The following is a 25,275-nucleotide window of genomic DNA, read 5'->3' on the forward strand; positions in this document are numbered from 1 at the left end:
ACCCAGATCTTAAAAACTAAAGCAGGCATAGAATAAATGTGTACAACTACAACTGAGAACAGTAGGAGGCAATTCCACTATTGCACTTCTGAATTGTGCAAACTACTCTGAGGAATGTTCAGTTAAGTCTTGCATAACATTTTATCATAAATAATTACAGCTTAACTACACTTGGCAAATAAACTCACAAAGCATTTGCTATAAAGCTAAAAGCCATATTATTTGCTAAAAGATCTTCTTTTGAAATTTTTTCTTATTCACCAGATAATTTCAAAACCCCCAGCAACTTGTCATGCCCTCCTTAACAGGTTTTGTAGAACAACGTGGGGTTTTCATACTACGAAGGGTAAAAGATTGTGAAATGTAACAAATCACTGGTAAAGCTCTCTCACATGGAAACAACTTGAATTAAAAGACTTTTCTTTACCCAAATATCAAATATTTGGAATCTGACAACGCATTTTTCAGGGCAGGTTTTAGACTGATACAGTTGGAAAGAGTAGTAGTTCTGTCATCTTGAGTTTTGTAGGAAGAATTAATCAATTTGTCAACAGAGTTTTGAGAAAAATATTTTCTCTGTTTCAGTATAAGTTTCCCAACTTTGTCACTCAATTTAATATCTTAGCATTGCTTGCAGAGACTTAAAAAATAAAAAAATCAGACATAAAAACACCTGATGAGTCAAGCTTCCATACACTAGTAGTTACAGGATGATATTTTTGCATTTCACACTAATGATGACACTTTCTATCTCTCTTATTTTGAGGGTAGTGCCTCTCTATCATGCCATATATTGCTGCTGCTTCAAATGATTAATTCACCATAACACCTCATCCAGGGCGCCATTTTCAGCCTGTGATGCTACACCCTGCACACAGTCACTGTGAAGTCAGTGTGGTGTTTTTGGGCTAGTAAAGATCTTTCACTACTGAATCAGTGCATTAGAATGTGGTCTGTAATAGGTGCTGCAAAAGCCAGCAAAAAACCCTTAACTTGTAGTTTCTGTACCATTTGTGCATTGCTCTGCTGAGGCCTGAACTCTGAGTTACAATGCATTTGAGGTAAACCCTACAACTTGTGCCTGGGGAGGGAACCGATGCCCATTTGTTGCTAACTAAATAATCCGAGAGAAGAGATCTGTGTTTGGACCAATTTTGAAGTATTGCAGGAGTCTGACCTTCCTGCTGCTCCCCATCTTCATCTGTGTTTTTGTGCAACTTAGATTACCCAGCAAGGAAGAGCTGTATTGGTTTGTCAGAGGAATTGTATGGCTCAGATGTATTTCAGGAGAACAAATTCATCCGGATTAAAAAAATGGATTAGACTGAACTCCAGATCTCTTTGTGAGTGTATGCCATAATGGAAAAGTACCAGATCAGTATCTATTTTGGTATTTCTAGTCTAAAGAATTAAAAAAAAAAAAAGTAAAATTCTTGTATTATCATAGAAAGGCTGAAATTTCCCACAGAAATGGAAATTCCAGAACATCTAAGGGGCCTTAATACTGGTGCTTGACAGATAGAAATTATGCTGAGAGTTCCTTGAGACAGATTCTATTTGCAAGCTAAGTCTGTCTGCACATACAAGCTCAAATAGAGTTTTGAGATCTTTAACGTATTTTTCTAAAGCATCTATCCTAGATCACACATGACATGCTCTAGATGGTCTAGCTAATGTATAAACAAAAGATAAAAGGAGCTCTCCTATCCCCTTCAGAAAAAAAAATCCAAATTGTTTTTTCTTAAGACTGTTCTTTTTGCTTTCATTAGAAATTTAATTTATTGTGAATAATAGGTTTTCATTCTATCTCTTTAGATGCTGATGCAATGCAGCTATCCCAGTCTGAAGAGCAGCTCCTAATTCCACTTTCTGTGCAAATTCAAAACAGCCAAAAGATGAAGTATGCAGCCACATCAGCAACTGAAAGGCAAAGCACAATTCTGGAGACCAGCAGACAATTCTGTCTGTCACCTGTGTGATCGGGATCCAGCCAACATGAAATCACCTCAGTCCATATTTCCAGCCCCAAAACTGCCTGTAGCATCACTTCTGATAGCACAGCAGGGACAGTGGCTGGCAAGAAACCCATTTTTCTTGTTGGGGTGGATATGATCTGGGTAAAAGCATGTGCATAGTCTCATCTCCTTTAACAGAATATTCACAACAATAAGAAGGAAATGTTGGTAAGCCATGGCACCAACTGGGCTCTCTTTAGTGGAGGAAGAGGAAAAGTTTGGAAGCATTTAATTCACTTATGAATTGGATCTGTGGAGATGCCTTTTCCCTTACTTCACAAGTGCTTCCTTTTATTGAAACCAGGCTTTACCTAATAACAAAAGCTGCGAGGCGCACAATAATCAATAACTATTACAAGGCAGATTTGCAAACCCCTGCAAGCTCATCAAAACTCAGAAACCCAAAGAACCACAAATTATGGGAAAAGAAAACACGTAGAAAAAGTATATACTTCACAGAGTGAGGTGGCACACTACAAAGACAACAGCAAACACAAAAATAAAACCAGATTTTTGTGAGAAGACAAATTGTGGAAGAGAAGAAACTCTTTACAATTGCACCCCTTCAACTTTTTACTCTATAATAGCTTAGTTATACCTGGCAATTCAGCCACGTTTTGCTCTACAATTACACATGAACAAATCCTACTTCAAATTTGTGTGCATTGGCACCAAGTTTAAATAGTCAAAATGCTCTCAGCAGCCACAGATTGAAAAAAAAAAAAAAAAGTATTTTCTATTTTGTGAAAAGCATCTCACCTCAATAGCTAAACGTGGTTATGTCTGTCTGGCTTTCACTATTCATCTCAAAAATATGTATTTGTCACTTAAGAAATATTTTTGGATGAAATACAATATTGTTTGGAACCAAGTCCTATAGTTGAGGTAAAACGTGGAAAGTGTTAAACATCAATATTCTCTGAGCTTCCTTGCCAAAAATGACACCCTGAAACAGGTGTTTAACAATAGAACAATGATGTCTTTCATCAAAATAGAGTTTCAGAGGCACAAGTTTCTGTATTCCTTGAAATCACATTTCAGAACTCTTATATTTCCTATATCTGTGGGTTTAGGGCACTGGTTTTAGGAAAAAGAGGGAGCATATTCTTCGGTCAAGGTCATACAAAAAAAAAAGGTTGTGACACTGGCTTGTGAAGATCAGTTTCCAGACTTGAACCAAGTTTCTCTACTTCTCCTAACATGAATATTCCACTTATGTCCTTAAAGCATTATCAATAGAAGTTCACTGACAAAGACTCAGAAAATGCATGGGTTTACTCCATTTACAGAGATAGTAGATTATTTTTTTCTAATCCAACAGAAAGGAGAAATTGCAATTCTATGTATTAAAAGGATGTAATGCTATATATAATAATATAAAGGTATTGTCAAGTAAATATTAGGCCTTGAGTGCAGAAGCAGCTTGTGCAATTCCTCAATATTGTAATTGCCAGCTTTATTTTCTTATGCCTGAGCAAAAAACTGCATCTTTGGGAAATTTACAATTTGCACTATTTATCGAGACAGTTCCAATTCCTTTTTTATTTGTTTTCCAAAAGTACCTATTTTTTACCTGTGCTGACCAGTGCAAAAATCAGGCCCACTAATGTTTATAAAATACCACATTATTGTTAGATATCGAATCCAAATGCAAGCACTGCAGCTTCTAACAGATAGCAGCTTGATGGAATCTGTCTGAAGATTGCAGGTGTCCAGATTGTCTCTGCACCTACTCTGGTAATAGCCCTTGACACAGAAGACAAAGAGCTCAGCATTTTGTAAAACTTTCTCAAGCTTTGACATTTTAACAAGAGCACAAAAATATCTCTCTCACCTTTAATTTTCAGGTTTATTATGAGCTTAATAATTATAAACTCAGAGGAAATCCAGGCAGTTGCCTATTAACATTTAAGGTGGTGATGTGCTGCAAAGATTGAACAAGTGAAGGATAGCATTGATGCTTTTTTTTTTTCCTCAACAGTGCCTAGACCTAATGTTTTATCTAGTGCATGAATAGGATGCTAAATGATCAAGAAGGCTAAAGTGACTGGCAAACACAAGCAATCCTTCCCAGCTCTTCAGCAGTGTGATAAAAATCACTAGTACCTCTTGTGGTTCTGTAAAAAATTTTTGTCAGTAAAACCACAAATGCTTCATTAAGATGGTAAATGTTAGACACAGAGACACCCATAAAAATCAGTGGGTTAGTGGCAGGTCTGGGAGCACAACCAAGAGCTGTAGAGCAGCATTCTGTCCTTGGCAAAGCTGCCTGAGGAACACACAGGGGGTTCTGGACAGCAGAGACGAGCCCAATATTGATGGGTAGGACCCAGCCCTGTGCAGAACACACCTCCCACATCTGCAGGGGCTGTGGGTGACACCCAGCAGATGAGGAGGGGACAGCAGCAATACCTGACAGCCCAGCACAGGTGGAACCAAGCCAGGTCCTTGGTTTGCTGGCTCTGGCTGGGATAGGATTGGTGACCAGAGCTCCACCACCACCATCAAGGGGAAGGGAAATTATTTCCTTCCTGCAGAATTCCTCTCACCAGGCTCCATCACTGCAGCATGGTGTGAGGAAGGATGGGTGAACTGTTTTCTCATTGCCTAGCTGAGAGCAATTGCTCTTCTGACTATGTTAAAAAATGAATTTTCTTCTTAAAGATTCATAACCCTAAGAAGTTGCTGTTCATGTGCTTTTCTGCTCTCTGTAAACAGCACGCAACAGGCTCCTGTGTAAACCTGGACTGGAGATTTGGTCAAGGTCAGTAAGGTATGTACTGTACCCTAACTTTTTCCTTTAACAGATATATTATTCTATTAGATGGAAATAATACCAGGGCAATTCACCCCCTCCTGGCTTTCCTATCTATGTGTGAGCATCTTTGAGAAGTGGGATTAGAGAGAAACCTGCAGGCATATTAATAAATAAACTTCACATGCTGTTTGATATTAAGTAAACATACCACTAAATATTTCTCCAGGGGCTTGTGATCTCATAACCCATGGACTTCTAATTTGGTTACCTGTGACATGTGGTTCATAGCCCCAGGGTTCCACAATGAATTAATTCCAAACCACTTTTTAAAGTTTAACATACTAAGATAAAATAAACATATGTTCTTGAAAAAAAACCTCAGCTCACTTTTCTTTATAGGTAATGTGAAGTGCTACTATTAAAAATGAAAAATTAAAAAAGGGAAAGATAACTGGGGATTCTCAGTCAGAGGGACACACATGATCCTGATATAAGTTAAAAGGATAGAACCTATCCAAGAAAGAGGATTTGCCTCTAGATCAGAGAAATCTCCTTTCACAGAAACCCTGTCCTCTGTTGTTGTAACAAAAAGAGTTCTACTGTAGGAAAATAAGTATTTGTCCACTTGTTCATGCATACAAATATTCTCAGGCCTTTCTGTCTACCTGTTTTCTCATTTATCCTTCATTATAGAGGATGAAAATTTAGTATTGAACAACAGTTAATGGAAATACTTTTAGAAAGTTTTTGGGGTGAGGGATTTTTTTTTTCCTGCAAGTGCATCTTGATTTTGCAAGAGGTGTCCCTGCTTGACATGGATCAGACAGCCTGGCCTGGATATTCAGGATATTATCCAGACTGCAACTTCCCATCATGGGTAGTGGTCTGGAGCTCTCACTATTTCAGATTTCTCTTCCACATGACAAGAAGCCGTGTGGAATCCAGGAAATGCAATTTATCTTGACTACCAAGGAGAATGGAATGTGAAACATCAACCTCAGGAATTACAAGTGAATCCTAAGAGTGCTGGCAACAAATCACCTGAGTTTGGTTAGATTTTCCCGCCCAAAGATTTTTTCTAAAACAGATAGATGCTACAATTTCCCTATTCTGATCAATTTTGCTTCAGAGTTACCAAATTAATTTTTCAACCTCAGTCTGCAGTACCTTTTTTCTCCAATTTGCAAAATTACTGTAAATACTCTTTACAATCAAAGCAATACAAACATGGGAAAAAAAACCCCACATATTTGCCTCAGTTCCAATTGAAGATGATGAATTTGGAATTAACTGCAAAAGATTTAGAAATAAAGACTTTAACTTGGAAAAAAACAAGTTTGATACACTGAGCCCATCACCATCGTGACACAAGAAGTTGGAACATTAACACCTAAACTTGAAAAGAAAAATGATTAAACAGAAATATCAAAATTATAGAGCTAGTTGTAGAAACTTAACATTTTTCCCATTAGGAGCAGGGTGTTTAAAACAGGGTGTTTGACCACAGGCCATCATTTTTACCTCCACAAAAGAGATTTATCTGAAGCTAAATCTGGACTAAAAGTCATCACACCAAGAAAAGTAGTCCATTTCATTAAAAACAAACAAAAAAATCCACACTAAAACTACCCCCAAAATGAAAACAGAACCCCAACCAACCAAAACCAGTGGGTCTGGACTAAAATATTTGATTTTTGTGTATTTCATAATGTAATTCAAGAAAATTACTTCTGAGCATTTAATTTACTTTTGGTCCCTGTTTATGAAAGAAGCTGGTCAATGTTCAACACCCCATAAAAACTAATTACTCTTATTTGAAACACTTCAATAAGTCAAAATTTTAATACAAGTCTTTGGAGCACCTTTTGGATGAGGACACTAATGCAGGCTACATTTCGTATTCTTCAGAATTTACGGGGTGCTCCATGCCAGAAACTCTGTTTGCCATCAGTCTACATTTTTTCTTCCATTTTGGTGAGGCAAAGTGACTATTATCACAGTTTTTCTAACTGAAAGCTGAGGAAACAGACTTTGAGATAGCAAAGATCACACAGGACAGGCCAGGAATGGAAAGCAGGTGCTTGATTAGCTCAGTGAATTAAGCGAAAGGCACTTCTGCTGTTTGAGAGAATGTAGCCCTACTTCAAGGTAAAAAATAAAAATTTAAAAAATTAAAATAAACCTTTTAGCAGCACATGGATTAAAATTTGGCTGTTTGTCAAGATGTTTTTCTCCCAAATTTAGGATTAAGATAGGAAAATACTCTGAATACTTCGTACATTGTTTTTCTTTAAAAAAAAAATAAAAGGCAACTGAATGCATTCCCCACAAATGCAACTGGACTTTTTTGTAGCAAAGAAAACCTGCCTAGAGCTCTAATCACCATTTAGCTTTGCTCAAGATGGACAGTCTTCCCAAGACGAGAGAACCATGCCATAAATCTCAATAGTTTATTATTTTCTACCTCAGCCTCATAAAGAAAGTTAAAAATTTCCTCAAAAAAAAAAATAGATGAGATATAAATGCATACATGACAGAATCAATTTTTCTTTTAGCTAAAGGGCATAACATACAGCAGTGTGTCACCTGCTGCTGAAGGGAAATGCTTGTAGCATCATTCTGCTGTCCTATGGATGAGGAGCATCAAAGAGCTTAAAGAAAGGGACAGTTGGCAGGGAGAGAGCAGGACAGACAGAACTGCACTTGCAGGGTGTACTGGAAGGAACTGGAAAACATGACAAATTTGGTAAACACCTTTTGTAGACCTGCCTTGCAACACTGTCCAAACCTTTTTCCTCTCTTATTTAAGCTAAAAACGACAGCCTATTTTAAAGGGAGTTCAAACGTAATAAAAAAATTTTTAAAAACCCCAAAAACTAACAAAACCAGCAAATAAAAACACCTCATAACAAAACAAAGATCAGCAGTGTACTAATGAATTTCAAAACCAAACTAAACTTTGTTCTTTCCGGACCTCTCTAACAAGCAGGTCTCCTAATGGCCCCTTTTGACCATTGCACTGCTCTCAGAGTTTTTCCAGAGACAATTTATATGAAATAAAATCTAATGAATCTCCAAAGCTGTACTTTCTTGACTTATTACATTAGCAGGACCTCTCATCTGATTGGGAATTTTGAGAGAATCACAGAATTCATTAAAGCAATTTACTGTATAATGGTAGATGGCTAAGATAGATCCCTACTAATGAGATGAACATTAATTAAATTGTAGAATAGAAGTGAACTGTTTAGCTGAGTTAAAAAGCCTTGCAAACAAGCCTTGCACTACAAGTCTGAATTCCGTTCAACCACACATTTTTCTCAAATAAAAGCATGATTTTTTTTTTATTGTTGAATTATATATTGGAAACGGAGCTCAGCAGGATTGAACTTTAGTATCAGCAGAGATCCAGTTCAATGACAAAGTAAGATTGCCCTCAAAAGAAAACCAAAATCAACCAAAACCTAAGTTTTAGAATGAGGTCTCCCGAAACCTGCAGGTTGATTTAATGACCCAAAAAACAAGCAACTGCAATATTACAGAAAAAAATGTAAAGGAAAGGCTTGTGTCCAACTTTCAAAGCACACCTTAGGTTTACATTATCATTTCCCTTTTCCGATATCTTTTTCCTACTACCTAAGCATCAACCCTTTCTTTGGTGCGACACAAAATAAGGGAAACTGACAAAAACATTATTTAATATCTGGTTTAGGTTTGACAAGATAAACTCCCAAGGATGGTGTTAACTTCAAACTGATTCAATTTTTTTTCTTTACATGAATCCACTTTTGAGACACCAGCTTGGACAAAATGAAAACTCAAGTTTTTTTGTTCCACAGGCCCCATTTTACACTAAGCACCTGAAGGTGAAAAGAGCACACATCTGTTAGAATGAGATTCTAGAAGTCAGATTTTTCTTTAGACACCAGCACGACATTTAAAAAAGACCCATATACCTATAAAAGTCACAGTCCAGTGGTAGGTGGGTTTAAATGAGAAACAATGAGAAAAAAGTTTCAGAAATATTTCTTTGTTATTTCAGTTTCCAAAAACTGAAACAAAGGATAAAGGAAAAATAGGATAGGCAAAGCCTTAAGGTGTCCTAGACACACTTTCAACAAGGAATCCCTGATAGAGGGACTCAAATTAAATTCTGAAGTCCACAACATTTTAGAACATGAGTCAAGTCAATGTACACCACCCTTGATTTTCAACATGCCTGGTGGTATTTTGCATGCTGACTCCTTCCTCACCAAGTTTTACTCTCTCAAAAGCCTTCTCCTCTAGCCCAAAGAGAGGAAAAAGCAACAATGCTCAATCCTGAGGTCTTCATTCCAACCAGTGCACAGGAAGTTGCTGTAAAGCAATTGATAGCTGCTTGTTCTGAAATATATTTTACAAGGATCATCACACAGGAAGATGTGAGGCGAGCCAGGTAGAGACTCCATCCAGACTTCTGATGACAGGGAGTGATGTAAACGAACAAAATAATGAGGTAAAGTCCTGGATTGGGTGTGATTTTGAAAGCTTAAGTGAGCTTGTCTGTTCAATGGAAATAATATCAATCAATCAAGCTTAGATGAGTCAGGACAATAGTAAAAATAAACAGGCAATAAGACACTTTTCCATAAAGGGCAAGTCAGTTCCAATCTTTCTCTCTGAAAGAACTTAAAATTTTCCAATAAATGTGACTTTCTGCATGTTAAACTGCATATAATTATGCCTAGCTTTACCTCAGCCAAAAGAGCACAATATTTTCTTGATCCTAATAAAGAACTTCCTCCTCCATTTCCCCCCAATTTTTTTAGCTTAATAAAACTACTGTGAGAAATTTCAGTGGAGAGGGGTTTTTTTCTGACTATTATACACACATGCATAGCAGGAGACATCTTAAAAGTTATCATTACCATTCAATCATACTGAAGAAAAAGTTTATGCATTGCATGTGTGCCACAGGACTCCTTCCACCAGAGGATTGAGACAACAAAGTTGTAAGAGGAACTTATTCTGACACTGCCTGTTCTTTGGATAAATAGAGGGCTCCAGAGTTGTCAATACAGCACTTTTGCTACCCACTCGATTCAGTGCAAAATAAATGAGGATATTTTCCTCTTGCAGCATGTATTAAATCCCATTAGCATTAATGAGAGCTACACGTGAGTTTGGCGGGGAGCGCGCACAAAGTGCAGAGCAGACACTTTCCAAATTCTCAGCCCTCCCTTATATCTTCCAGCCATCTTTTCCCTGTGAAAGCCTTCACTGTACAGAGTCCAGAATAAAAGAGGTAAATCAAATTCTTGTGCACACGGTGTGTTAGGATGATGGGTTGGGGTGGGGAGGGCCTGATGTGCAAATAATTACTGTGCTTGCATTTAGCAAAGTGCCACCAGTTAAACTCCCAGACAGCACTAATGTAGTAGGAAAGCTCTGAGTTGGCTGAGCAACTTTTCACAGCACGCTGGTAAAATAATAAATTGTGCTATGACCGATAACATTCAATAATTTCTGATATATTGCTACAGCCACTTTTTCCACAGTATAAAGCTCATATTTCTCTGTCATATTAGCAATTTCCATATTGCTCTTGGAGTTAGTAGGGACAAGTACATCACAGGAGTAACAAAAGGAAGCTGACTTGCTTAAAATAATAAAAAAAATAGAGAGAGAAAAAAAGTCAGGAATTTTTTTTTTTTAACTTCCACAATACACCAATTGATGACTACAGGAAAAAAAAAAATACAGCAGCTGCTACAACATTGCTTCATTACAGACCCAGCAGAGTAAGAGTTGTGGATCCATTTTGCCCTTTTCTTGCTTGATAATATCACTACAGCATTAATGGAATCCTTACACTGCATTGCTGTGGTATGAATTTATCTACAGTGTATTCTTTATTGCTTTGAGTACAGATATGTTATTTTTCTGTACAGGGAGGTGGGAAAAAGGGGCTTCTTTGCATCTGTTAAAAGAATACATTCCCTATTAATGGAATATTGGTGAAAAAAAAGCAAACTTTCATGCAAAAATAAAAGAGTACTGATATTCAGGATAAGTTACCCAAATGAGTGAGAAATTAACTTGGAACATAACTATTAGGCAAAACTTTGTTGACCTGAACTTAAGTTATCCTTCCAGTCTCGATTACAACTGGCAAGATACAAGACATATTATTGTTATGGCTGGGAAAAATATCCTTATTTTAAGGGAATTAACTTTCTGAACTAGTTATTACCGTAGAATGACTTTGTCCTCTTTTGATTACAACACTGCAAACATTTTCTGATGATTATCTACTTAAAGTTTTATTTACTACCATATAAAAATAACTGTTGAGTAGAGGGTAAGAAAGCTCTTTAACAAAATTTTTATGTCTGATATTTGGCATAGAGAAAAACTTATTAAGAAAAAAACCACAGAATCATTATGATCATGTTCTTGGACACACAGCTTTGGGGAGTGTTGCCATACATCAGGTTAACACTGAGGGACAAGAGCTTAAATAATTTTTAGTGTTTCAAGAACAGCAAATTTCCAGTACATAGGAAAAAAAAATCAGTGACAGTGAACATTTTATTTGCTATCACACAGTCACCATCAGTTTTTCAGGTCCTAAGTAATTTACAGGGAAACCTATGTTATTGCCTAAGGAAATGGCAAGAATCCGTGTCAGAGCAGAACTCAAAACACACAGAAACAAGGCCGTGCATGTAAATGCTCACTTCAGAGGGCTAAGTCTAGAGGATGAGATCCTTTGGACCCATGAATAAAGCCTCAAATGTCATTGTGAAAACCATGGGTTGAAAAAGTCACCAGAGGTTGATTTATTCATCCAAGGGCTTGCCTGTATAAGATTTAAGACATGCCTTTGCTGTAACTGCTTTGTAGTACCTGCCCTTGCCAAACTAACAGCGGCATTTACTGAGAGTCAGGTGAGGAGGGGACACAAAGGAGGGGCAGGAAGGAGGATGCTCTCCCATGTATGAGCACAGCCATAAAACCAGCTCACCCATCCCCATCTATCTTACATTCTGCCTCAGGACTTTCTGGGGTTGGTGGCACACAGATGATGCCTCAGGTTTAGCTTTTATGTTTTTCAGACTCTGTGCTGCTTTAGTGTGTGGGTCTGGGTTTCACATTTGGGGATGGTGAGCTCTGTGCACAGAGCAGGGAGACAAAACAATTCCTGCTCCAGCTGGGCACCAAGGACAATGATCCAAATCTCAGGCCCAACAGCATAAAGAATGCTGGGATGAAGAGAGAAAAACAAGGAGGATGGGATTTCATAACCTAAAGCTGTAATTGGACAACTAACTCCAATATGCAAAGGGAGCAGAACTTATAAAAGTGAGAGATCTCACGAGCAGTCGTGCATTTTGTGATTATTATGGGTTGTGCTGTCCAAGGTGGAGAGGAGATCCTCTTAATAAATCCCTACTTTATTCTTTAGCTCTGTCTGGTCTCTGTTCTAGGTCAGCCTTGACAAGGCATCACAAGCCTAGCCACAGAAGTCAGGGAGAAGTGACTGCTGTTTGCATGCAGGGATGAACATCCCAGATCCTCAACACCTTCAAGGCATGTGACATGATTTTCAGACTCTCAGCACAAGCCACATGCCCAATAAAAACCTGACGTGGTATTGCCAAGCAGAGGCAGCTCTCAGGCCAGCTCCTGTGACGCCATGAAATCATTCCTGGCTGAATGATTCATGAGAGCAGCCGTGGTAACAACCACTGCTTGTCTCTACATTTCCAAATCTCTCATGGTGACTGCAAGACATGGAGTGGACATTGACTTCCAGAGCAACAGCTTTCTGGAACAGCCTTTGCCCACAAAGCTATGTCTGAGCTCATGAAATGAGAACCAGCTGGCACTGGAGAATGGAATTGCAGAGATATTATGCCTGGAAACAGCTGCAGAACTTCAGCCTGATGTAAATATTTCCTTTGATGTCGAGGAAAGTCTGTAGCTTAGTCCTGAACTGTAACAACGGGGCACCAGCACGAGAACTGTGAGAAATCCACAGCTCTGGCTATCCAATTGCAGATCTCAATGGCTGGACTGCTGGAGTGGAGATGCAACCTCCCCTCCCACAGCTCACTGTCATCTGGGTTTTCCAGGTCTTGCCATTCCCTGGGAGAAAGTGATAATTGGCATTTTTGCCCAAGTTTATTTGCCTGTCTTGCAGTTTAACAGAGGGAGAAAGAATCCCTACAGTGTACAGCATGATGACCATCTAGACACAGTTCATTTATAAAATAAACTTTAAAAACACTTAAAAATATCTAGCTTGTGCTAAGTCACAATTGCCTACTGGTTTTGGCTCAGACTCTACCAGATTAATAGGCATAACCCATATTAGGTAGAGGCAGCTTAAAAGCCTCTATGAATACACCACATCTAAATTAAATTCCTATGGGATGCCCTGCACATATCCTTTGAGGAAAGAACAATGCTTACTTTGGGCATTTCCTTTCTACAGCAGTTTCTGCTTCTTGATGTGGCTTAAATTTCTGGCAGAACTTGCCCAGGTTCCTTCTACATAACGAGCCAGAGAAAGGTTTCTTTGAATTGTACCACTGCCTTAAGAGTAGAAATTTTAAAAATTCTAGAATTGACCAATTTTTATAAGTAAGTGTGTTATGCAAAGAGAAAGGCTTGAATTGAAAGGAAGAAGGCAGCTTGGCTTAGACTGCTTTAAAAAAAGTGATGAAATAACCAGCAGCCAACTGTCATTTCTGGCCACAGAGTTTTCTTTTCTATGACCAGTCAGGCCAAAAGGCTGAGGAGTTTGGCCAAGCTGTTAAGATTTCATGAGCAGTTGGAAGAGGACAGACACAGTTTTGAGAGCTTCAGAGAAGGCTTCTCCATTTTGCAAATTTAGAGTAATATCTATATCACAGATGTACTTTAAAATTTTAGATCTCGTGCAGACAAGCTAAAAATTGGTTGTATTTTTAATTGAGGTTTACAATGAATCTGAAGCATATTGGGAGTTAATGGTGTTAATAGCTTTGTGCAATGTGTTTCCTATCTATTACTTCAAGTCATTTCTTAAAAATACATTTGCAATGATAAAAATCACCATTCAGATTTACACTGATGAAAGAAAAGCCTTACTGATAACAAACTTGCACAGACAATCCAAATTAATTGTTGGTTTGATTAAAATGCAGCATGTATACGATAACAATGAGCTCTTCTGGTCACACTGTTATTCTCAAGCAACACAGATGTGATAAGTGCTCATTTTTAATCTGGCATAGTCTGCATGTGCACCAGTATCATGTTGGAAGAGAACATATGTTTGAATAAATTAAATACCCAGCCACTGCCTCAGGATTCCCAAAACCAGAGGTAGATGGTGCTCATTGTAGGGAACAAGAGAATAAAGGGGGGAAAAAAAAGGGTTTTCTAGTACTGTCAGCCTAGTTCTTACAACTGTCCAAGCAGCATTGTGATATTATTTTAATGTATGCAGAGATGTAGCAATTTAGAGCAAAGAGGAACAAGAGTTTGAAAACTACTGTGAGATTTTATGAGGTTTATATCCAACTTTTTTCCCTATAAGGACCTACAGGTAACTACTGTACTTAGAATATTCTGGATACATCTAGACATACAGCTGTATTAATAAAATAGTGCATATTTCCATAATTAAAGACTATAATATAGTGTATAAGAAAGAGAGGACCAAATTAAGATTCCACCGGCATCTTCAATTCTAGTGCTTCCATTACATATATTAACTAAAATCAATCACTGCAATTACTGTAAATACAACAACTTATCACAATCTTGAACTAAAAAAATGGACTTCCAGGAGAAAAGCCTTGACTCATACCAGCCTGTCAATAAAACACCCCACAGCTATGCAACTTCAGAGAAATAAACTGTGGTTTGCCTTCTCCAAAGAATTACCCAAAGCACTTTTCACCAAGTTCTTCTGCATGAGAGCAATCTCAAGGCTGCAACAAGCACCTCCTGAGCCCAGAAGAGCACTGGCACTGCTCACAGTACTGGAAGTGTTTTGTGTGTTTATGGCATTGTCAAGCCTCACACATTCAGTGAAACACTGCTTGTTTTTCCCTTCAGTTCTCTCTGCAACCACATTTCATGTCATCAACCCACGTCTAATACATTTTAGCATTATTTCTTCAGCCCTGCCCAGGGCAAAATAATTTCAAAAGTCATCCTTTGTTCCCTTGTTTTTATACAGCCAATGCTTTTGCCAAACCCAAAATGTAATGTTAATGGCAATCTTGGTGTTGGCAACTCTGGTGTACCTCCCACTTCTTCCTTAAAATCTCAGTTCTGAGAGAGAGCCTGGTAGGCAATATTAAAGAAACTGTTGCTAAGAAAAATTACTTCTGGGGGCTTTATGCTAAGATTTCTTATGGGACAGTACCTGCGCAGTAACACAAAGCCAGTCCAATACCCTTTAATAATTTCATGTAAGAAAACTATAATTTCCTGCACCATACATCACACACATCTGCTTGCTAAGGGATGTGAAGAATAACACAACCAGCAGAACAGAAAATTTCAGAAAGATTTCACCTTTGAAAGTAACACCATATACTTTACTCCTTACCTATAGATTTCAGCTATTCATCTATGTCTAACAGATAACCTAATAAATAAAAATAAACAAAACCAAACAAACAAGCCATAAAATACTTGTCCAAATTGAAGTCAAATAGCACTTACATGGGCTAAGATCTCAAAATGAAAATCTTTGGTTCAGCCAAATGAAACAAGTGCAACATACCTTGAAACACCTCACAGATTTGGCACAGATTTGGAAAGAGGACACTTCAGAAGCACAGCATGGCCTTTTGACCACTATTTTATCATCCCACTAGCCCAACCCTGTTATTAATATTCATAGAAATATATAATAGCCTTATTTTCCCTTTAGAAGAAAGCACCAGATGAAGAGATTAGAAAGAACATCTTCTGTTGGTCCTTTTAGGCCCAGCTTACAAAGAACAATCCTTGTCAGCTGCTCTCCCTCTTTTCTAGTGCAAATCTGTATGTGCTATAGAGCCACCAGAAACAAAAATAATACAAGAAGTCATCAAACATTTGGCCACGAAGCATTTCAGCATCAAGAGACTGTTGTCTTGCATTTTCAGCTTCTACCCAGAATATTTTTAGCAGCTTTCAGAATGAAAGGAGGACATTGCCAACCCTGCAACAGTCTAAAAGGAAAAAGAATAGGAGAAAACAGACTAGACAAACAAGAACTGTTTCAGCAATGTGAAAAAGATCTTTTTTTAAAATTTAAAGGCAGAATTTGAGGTGTGGAGCAATTTCTCTCCTGCTTTGTGAGTCCATCAGAAGAAAGAGAAGCAGCCAAGGTGAACATGTAGCTGGGAATCCTGTTCACTAATAACTATTACCTAGGTAACAAAATCTTTACAATCAAGATTCTTGTTCTCTAGGAATCTTTAATTGATTCCAGTTTTCTAATTAATCTGAAAGATGTAACCTAAGGTAGCAAACTGGTAAGAAATGTAGAAACACCCAATTAGGAGCAACCTAACAGGTAAGGATAGGGGCTCATCTACATCAAACATGCTAATGCAGTCACTGCATGATAAAATGTTCTGCTCAAACAGTTTCTATATTACTAACAACTGCCTCTTGGTTTATTTTTTTTTTATTTTATTTTTATTTTTTGCTGTTTGGAGTCAAGGGCTTTGTTGGTTCCTGGTTTCTTTGTTTTGGGTTTTTTTTGCAAACAGGTGCTGACAACCAAAACATCAGTGGCTGAAAGAAGCAGAGTGTCTTAAGAGGAAGCAAGAAAAAGAAAATTTGGAAATAAAAAGTTACTACATACTAAAAGCCAGAAGGTTAGAAACCAAGGAGCTTTGTGATGCTTTTACCTTAAAGATCAGAATGGGAGTTGCACTTTAGGTCTCAGGTGAAATGAGTTTGACAGATTAGGTCTGATTACCAGATGTCACTGAACTACATCAGAACACAGCACACACATACACAGCTTACCACAACTAACTGAGCTCTCTGCTGACAATTTCCCTCTGGAGCAGACATGAAGATAAATGAACTGCTGTCCCCAGGGACAAGTGTCCCTCAATGAGGCAGAACAATACACGTTCAAACACGCCACGGTGACGCTGCTCCTCTTGACTGCTACAAACAGAACCAGAAGCCTCTGGTTCCCAGCAGTTCAATGTGGGCACTCCACAAACCAGGGCATTACTAGAGCAGGGCTTAGGCAGGGGAGGAAACCCCTAGAAATCCTAAAATCCTAGAAATTTTTTGTTAATAGAAAAAAAAAACCAAAATCTTCACACTTTTCTCAGAGGGGGGATTGTTCTCTCTTCTCTGTTGCCTTGTCCCGAGATTCCTGACTATTCTTCAACAAAAAGCATTTCTTGTGAAAGTAAGATATAAAGCACTTTCTAAGATAAATTATCTCATGTTCCCTGCTTTTCTTTCTATTGTTTTGTCTTTATATCTTCCAACTCCTCCCCTTCATCCTACTTTTGCTATTCACCACAATTTTCTGAAATGAAACCAAGCCTTAGCCACCCTACTGATGCTTGCCCTATCTCTCACTAGATCACACCAGGATATCCTGCAATTCCCTTCCTTAAAATTGATTCCATTAGGAACAATTCTCTCAGAAGTTTGCTGTTGAGCATATTTGCTAGTGGGTATTTTGAAAGAGTAACCACTTTAAACACAAAACCATCAGTTCTGTAGTATTTTTCAACTTGTCTTATCTAAATGACACTGCTTTGCATTCAAAGTCTAATCCATGATCAAAAAACTCAAAAGCCACAGTAATGAAATTCAAAAAACAGGATTTCTCTCTAAAACAAAGTATCATCTGCACAAACACCTCAGAGAATCCCCCAAGAAATCCCTAGGATCGCTGAAATGTTTCTTGAATGCCATTAACATCCAACACCTTCATACTTGCAAATAACCCATTTCTGGATAAAAGGTAGAAAAATTAATGAACTGTGAAATAAAAACACTATCAGGAGAAGGATAGCACATCCTTCATATCCATGCTTGCACCTGTAGCTAGAAATTTGTAGCAGAGGTTTAGTAACTGGGTCCTTTGCACAAGTGATCCTTACAGCATTGTTTTCATCTCCCCAGCCATTGTATCAAGCAATGAACAGATAAAACACAAGACACTGTTTTACACACTGAAGACAAAGAATTTACTCAAATCTGTCTGCAGACCCTGAGAAAGCACTCCTCAGTCTTAACTCTTGATAACAGGTAGCAAAACTACAACTACTCTGGATGCCAGCAGTAGCACATTGCAGTTAAACTTCAGCCCTGCTCTAATTTCCTCACACAAGCCTCTCTCCAAATTTCCTGCTCCTCCAAGATTTTTTTAAGCCATATGCAATTTTCATGGGTGAAAAAGAGCATCATAATACCAGCCTACGAGCATAGCTCTCACTAGCCAGGGTGGGTGCAGAGCCTCCAACTAGTTAGTACTGTAATTGTTTCAGAGATTCCCAACAGGATAACTGTGGTTACACAGCTTTTGCAAATGAAACCCACAGGTTATGCAAACGAAACCCTCCCTGTAGCTCAGCTCATTTCTGCTCACCCACAGACTGCAGCAGAGAGCTCTTCCCCCTCAGTGGCTCTGTTCATCTCCAGCTCTGAACAAATCACTATGCAAACAGCCCCAGGGCAGCATTTTACACTTTGCACCAAGAGAAGAGAGCAGAAGATGCCAGAGCTTGAAACAGACTGAAAGACACACTTCACCAACACAACTATTAATATTTTGATCTAACAAGTGATAGACCAAGTTTGATAACAAAAGGATATATCACTACTTAAGCTAATAGTACCTTTTAAAATAGATTACTCTATAGCACTATGGCTAAAATGCTTCCTGTTCAGGTAATCAACCAAGTCTTCCCAAGCAGTGTCCTCTGCATCCCTCTTTTCATGTAATTAGCTAAACACTCAGTTTGAATCTTCCAATTAATAACCATGCCATTACATACACTTTCCACTTATACAGGACAGCAATTCCTGTCTCAGAACAGTTCCTGTTTTTCATCCTCTTTTTAGTTTAATCAAATCTTCAGCCACCTTACCTTTCCTACTACACACCATGACACCCACCATGCATTTTTGCAATCTTTCATCAATTAGACTTTAAAAGACAGAATCCAGATGTTTGTGCCCAACAATTTCTTTGCCCTATTACCAGCACAATTCCTGCATGGGTGAAGGTCTGATTTTGACTTTCATCCTCATGCCATAACTCAGGGCACATTCATTACTAAAGTTTCAAATTTGGCCTGATATTTTAAACAGGTGTTGGTGGCATAAAGCTGACCTCTAATTAATAATGAAAGCCAGAATTCTGGATGAGATAAGGACAGCATGAGTTTGGCAGCCCACAATGGATAAAGGCACCAGCAGAGCAAACACGCTACGACAGGGTTCAGGATTAGCAGCACAAGTATTTTCTCAGCACTCAGTGACACAGGAGGTTATATTATCCAAAAAAAGACACTATCCCAGACACACAGGTGATGGTCACTGATATATACAACATCTTTGGTCACTCTTAAATAGGAATTGAGGTCATTATATCGCAAAGGTTCCATATTGCTGTCTTCTTAATGCAAGAGTTTCATACCTCCTTGATGTTTCTCATAGGCAGCTCCTCACAGCACTGACTCTTCCTTCTTCTCACAGCAGCCAACTGACTCCAGTTGCCTTTTTAACCAGCCAGCCCACTCTTTTATAGCACTCTTCTTATTGGCTACAGCTGTGGCTTGTTAGAGTCAGGCCTGTTCCTAATCTTTACTAATTAGCTCAGCTGCAACTCTTTAAGGGTAAGATTACTTTCTATACCAACTTGATTTTCTTATATTCTATCCCCCTGCAAGGAAGGGCATCACACATCATCCTGCCACAGATCAGCTGCTTGCTGCAGCCCAAGTCTGAAGAATCAGCTTGGCTGGGACAAAAGGAGGGCTCTAAGTGCTGTACCCACTTACATGTGAATTATTGAGTGCCTTGATTAAAAGCAGTCTTTTTAGGCCCACAGTTTACAAGGGTGGGCTGGCAAATCCAGGCAGGATACACAAAATCACTGACCTAGAAATCACAGCTGCCCCCATGACTGTCTGTGGCTAACAGTTTGAGAAGGAACCTCTGAAAAATTCCATTTGAGGACAACAGGACCTGGCAGCTGTCAGCCCTGGTAGTCAAGTCAGTGGGGAGAAAGGCTTGGCCAGATATGTCAGACCCTTGCCAAGCTGTGTGGGGCTGAGACTCCAGCCAAACCTTCCAGCACACTAGACATAATTAATGCAGAAAAGGCCCTTTGCCCTGTAACAGCCCAAGAAGGATTGATGGGAAAACACTGATATTGCCCTAATTTTATTCCTGGTTTATTTAGTTCCATGCACTAAGAATGAAATTAGGTACTTGCAAGAGCTCAAAACATAAAACATATTATTTTGGTTTTTGCAGGAACTGTGAAAGACCCCAAAGTATTTGTTTGTTGATAATAAATAATGGTAAAAACACATACAACCTTCACTGAGCCTTTTTTTCTAACAGTACAAATACTATTACATTCTGGAGATTGACACAAGACATTCCTTCAACAGAAGATCAGAAATTGATATTGCAACAAAAATCCTGCCTTTTTAGGCATATCTTCAGGAGCTGTAGGAATATGCATGCCATGGTAAGATGCTCTGTCAGTGGGTAACCAGGTTTTAGCTTAAGCAGCTGGTTAGGAGTGCAGGCATCCTATACAGGTAAAGGTATGGATATCTTCTTCAGTGAATGATTAAGAATTGAAGCCTACCTGAAAAGATCCCAATTATTCTCAGAAGAAACCATCTCCTCTCAAATGACTAACAGAAAGCTTATATCTAAGACCCCTACAACCAGATGCTTAGGCCCTGTTTCATCTCACCTAGACAAAGTTATTTAAAATCTAGACAAATCTAAGACTCCAAGATGCACCTATGTACTCATATCTACTGTTCACCAGCTCACCTCTTTGGAAACCAAAGAAATTCAGACAATTCCCTTAATTTAGACACACAATTCTTGACATGTCAGGCAGAACCAACCCCACGCTCACCACTTCACGGGATGAATCGCTGGACTCCCTCTAAACACTTTAGCTTTTCTTGGCTGACCACAAAGGCATACTGCAAACAATGCAATCAGTTTTCCTCTTTCAGAAACGCCCTGCCAGCATTCCCCCCCGTTGTGAGCATGCTTTCCTCAGTGCTCCCTGCAGTGAGATGCCAGCACTGACTCAGCCTCTGCCAAGCAGCCCAGCCACAGCTCTGCTGTCCTGGTGGAAGCCTTGGCCCTTCTCCTGCATTCTTTCCAGGCATCCATGTAAGAGACTTAGAATGCATGTTGGGGATTAGATGCCCATAATGTCCAAAAGGACAGAGCAGAAAGGAAAAGATTAATGCAACTAACCACATCACACCAGGGCAGGCCAAAAATACTCCTCCCATCAGACAAACCCAGGGGCAGCAGAGTGTGGGTGATTTGTGCCTAAGCAGCAGCTCAGCATAAGTGATCTAAATCACAATGACTTAGATGTTCTTGGTATCTAATCTGACTTTGTGCTGAGGACATTGCAGTGCAACTCTGAGCATCCAATTCTAATTTAGCCACAGCTGTACGCATTAACATCTCTACAACACTGCCTTGTGTCCCTTCCCAATACACCATTATGAGGGTTTGGTTTCTTTTTCTCTTTTTAAATCACAAATCAGACACAACAGCCTGCTGAATCAAGGAACTCTCTTTAAAGAAGGCCATAGATTTGGAGCCTCTGGAGTATTTTGGGATCACATTTTCCAGCTTTCCTCCACAGCAACGAGGACCACAAATATACATTAAAAAGGAAAAAAAAACCAATAGGGCAAGAGAAAGAAAATTAGGGTGGAATCAGTTGCCTCCAGCATCTGGCTCTTGAAGAAAAACATACATGACCACCATTTTTTCATTACCTCCCCCCACTCTCATGATTCTCACCACCTCTATTAGCTGGAAAGTCTCACTAGATGATTGACAGAGCTCCCTGTCTGCCAAGAATATTTGGGGCCATATAATTTTACCCTGTGATTAAGAAATACTGTTTTTTATGTAAGGATGTGGGCACATATACCAGGTCATCATTTCTTTTGGGCAGTTGTGAATTGCAAGCTGTAGTCAGCAACAAACCCTGCCTGACGTTCTGCTAGTTAAGTAATGCTTAAATAAGAACAATATCAAAATGATAAATACAAGCCCTCTTTGCCTCTCTCTTTTCATGGCCTTGGTCTAAACTTTATGTCAAAAAGTACTGTGAGGTATTGCAGAGAGTGCGAATAATGAAAACTAAAGCTATGGCTGCCTAACATTCTCATTAGAACTTCTTATTTTCAATCATTTATAACTTTGCCAAAAACAATGCCTCAAGCTGGTTTAAAGGAGGAGGGGATCAGTAATTAACTTAATCTGTTCCTGAGAGCATCAAGAAAAACCAGTCTTTAACATGGTATTTAGAGAAAAGAAAAAAAAAAATTCCAGCAATTTCTTTGAAGCATCCATACATTTCACTGCTCCAAAGCTGGCATTCATAAGTTTGTAAAGGGCTGTCCTAAAATAAAGCAAGTTTCTTCTTTACAAAGTCATAAAGACAAAAAAAAAAAAAAATATCCCAAAGCCAGCAAACAACCACCAAAAAACTTTGCAATTATTTACAAGAAGGAAGGGTCACAGCCAGTGGGGAACATGATCCAGACATCAGCACTTTGTATTAGCTCAGTTGCACTGAGCAAGGTCATCCCTAATTCCTCAGCAAAGGGAGCAAATTGGAGGAAGGAGAGGTGGGTTCAACAATGAAGTGCTTGAGGGGCAGTAATATTATAAAACACAAAATTCTGGAGTCTCTTCCTCTTTCCCAGCTGCTCTGCTTGCACACTGATGTGCAAATTTGTGTGAATCCATGTGAGTACAGGACCTGCTGTGTTCTGTTCTGTCCCCCTCCCTGCCAGGGCTGCAGCAGCACCTCTCTGCTTTCCTGACCACAAACCCCATAGTCAGGAAAATGGGGAAGCTGGCTGTGCCCAAGATGCCAAGAAAAGGGAGTAATGCACATGGAATGCACATTTCCAGGGCTAACACCACTCCCACCGATGCCCAGTCCTTGCTTTGGGGTTTGACTGCCCTGGGATACCAGTTCCCTGCAGCCACTAACACAGAATACTTATAGCTTCTATGGGGAGGAACCCTTTTTCAGAGGTAGCTACAGGGGTTTTTTTCAGGCTAACTGAGGTTGTGCAGATTGTTTTGGGGTGTTACACCCCTCACCTCTGTACCTGTGTCAAGGTGGCTGCGGGCAGCTCCCCTCCAGACACCTCCCCACACTTTGCTACGATGATCATTATTAATCTTGATAGAGGCTGCAGCATGAACAAGTATTTGAACTGGGATTAGCTTCACTGTAGTTTTAAATAGGTGTAAATATTTTTGGCATTAAAGGAAGATAATACACACAGACCAAAAAAAAAAAAAACCAAAACAAAAAACCCCAAAAAATAACCAGCAAAACACCAAAAAACCAAAGCTTCTCCTCTTACTTTCCCAAGTAAATTGGGAAACCCACCTTTCCCTCAGTGAATTCTGTTTAAATGGATTCCACACAGTGAGCTTGCCTCCTTTGCAAACCAGCTGCTTGCTCCTGACAAAACACCATGGCCCCCCTACCATGGGCTCTGCACCTCAACCCTGCAACACCAGCTCTGCATTTGCACTTCTCCCCACTTCCAAATTCACAGCAAGAAAAACAACCCCCGAATCACACCAACTGGACCTGAACAGAGCTTAAATTAATGAACAGATAGTTCCAGGTACTCACCCACACCTTCCAGTCCAAGGGCCTCAGATGAGGAACTTCATGAGCATCCCTCTGCTCTACTGAAGAAAAGACAGAAAGGGTCCAATAACTAACTTGGATTTAATTTTCCCACACGGTCTTGCACTAAATGTGGACCCAAAAATCCCCTTCCTTCTCAGCTCCCCCTTAATATAGGTATCAATATGGACCTCCACAGCTTATTTCACTCTCGTCTCATCACCAGCCTCACCCCCACAGCTGATTCCACTTTTGTCTGAGCCCCCAGGTGACACCCCTGAGAGGTTTCAGCACACTTTCAGGTTCAAGAAGTTAATGTTGATTTTCTCTACATCTTTATCTGAAGTTTTAATATTCTGATAGCAAGATTCTCACTTGTCCTTCTGTAATTTTTATCATCTCGATGCTCAGTTGCTGTGAGCTTTCATTTTTTTGGCAACATTGATAAAGGGCTTGCTTTGTAAAAACAAGTTTTATTCCCCTTATAGTTGCAGAAGTAGGGCAAGCATGATTTAAATGCAAGAAATACTATATTAATTGTTTCTTTTGGTGAGATGCAAGTAAGCATAGGAAACATCTATCTGTGTAGTTATGCAGAATGTTTTGCTGGAGCAGCTGAGCAACTACAAATCAAGCCAAACATAGAAAATCCTCCTCGTTTCTCTAGGAATTGGACCCCTTGCTGTTTGCCTATTTTTAGATTTAGTTCTTTCCATTGTGCTTTTTTAAGTTTAAGAAAGTAACTAAGTATTGCTGTGCAGTATTTTCAGCCCAATTCACAACCAGCTATCTTGGTCTTAACTGTGCTTCTGTTTAATTTAATAAGAACATTATAATTTTCCTATTTTATTTTCTGTTAAAACGATTAATAAACTTGATAGAAGCTTCAGCATGAACAAGTATTTGAGCTAGGATTAGCTTTACTGCAGTTTTGAATAGGTGTAAATTTTTTGGCATAAAAGGAAGATAATACACACAGACCAAAAAAAAACCCTTCTTTTTGCTGGAATAGAGATGTATCAAATCAGTGGCTGAGTTATGAATGAAGTGGAGATATTTCTGCAAGTTCTAAAAGCATTGATTTAGCAAGGGTGTTTTTTTCTTTCAAGATTTCCAGCTCTACCTTGCAGACAAGGGCAAGCATAGATAAGAGCCAGACTTGAACTTTGAACTTCCTGAGGCTCACATATCAAAACTTCATATTTTATTTCCCTTTGTTTGAGGATCCTCTGATGAGAAACTAAGGCAAAGTCTGTTGTGTTCTACTGTTCTCTAGCCTGTCCTTTGCCAATGACTATAACAGCAGACATACAGAGAGGTATAAATAAAACAAAGAGAAAAATTAACTTCCTGGAAGAAAAACTCCTGACTGTCCTCCCAAAATTATGTGCCAGCCCTGACCCTTTGTATGCATTAAGACATCCAAGCCTTTTAACTTCATGAAAATCTGTTTAGATAGCTTACTCTGAGGGCAGATTTATGTCCAGAAAATTTGGAGTTGCTTACCAAAAGGATGAGAGTCATTTATTTTCCTGTTACCGGTCTGCCACACGAATGAGATATCATCAGCTAAAATATTCAGCAGAAGCTACTCCTCA

General features: G+C 39.0%; 1 long non-coding RNA gene across 1 annotated transcript in view; it reads right to left on the bottom strand.

The window, feature by feature from the left end:
- Positions 1-23,839, bottom strand: part of LOC131558354 (uncharacterized) — an 88,120-nt gene extending 64,281 nt beyond the window's left edge. The window contains exon 1 of the long non-coding RNA XR_009274799.1: positions 23,681-23,839. This is a non-coding gene — a long non-coding RNA (uncharacterized LOC131558354). The remainder of the gene's footprint in view (positions 1-23,680) is intronic.
- Between the last annotated feature and the right edge of the window lie 1,436 nt (positions 23,840-25,275).

Source organism: Ammospiza caudacuta, chromosome 5 (assembly GCF_027887145.1).
Source record: "Ammospiza caudacuta isolate bAmmCau1 chromosome 5, bAmmCau1.pri, whole genome shotgun sequence".
Taxonomy (NCBI): domain Eukaryota; kingdom Metazoa; phylum Chordata; class Aves; order Passeriformes; family Passerellidae; genus Ammospiza; species Ammospiza caudacuta.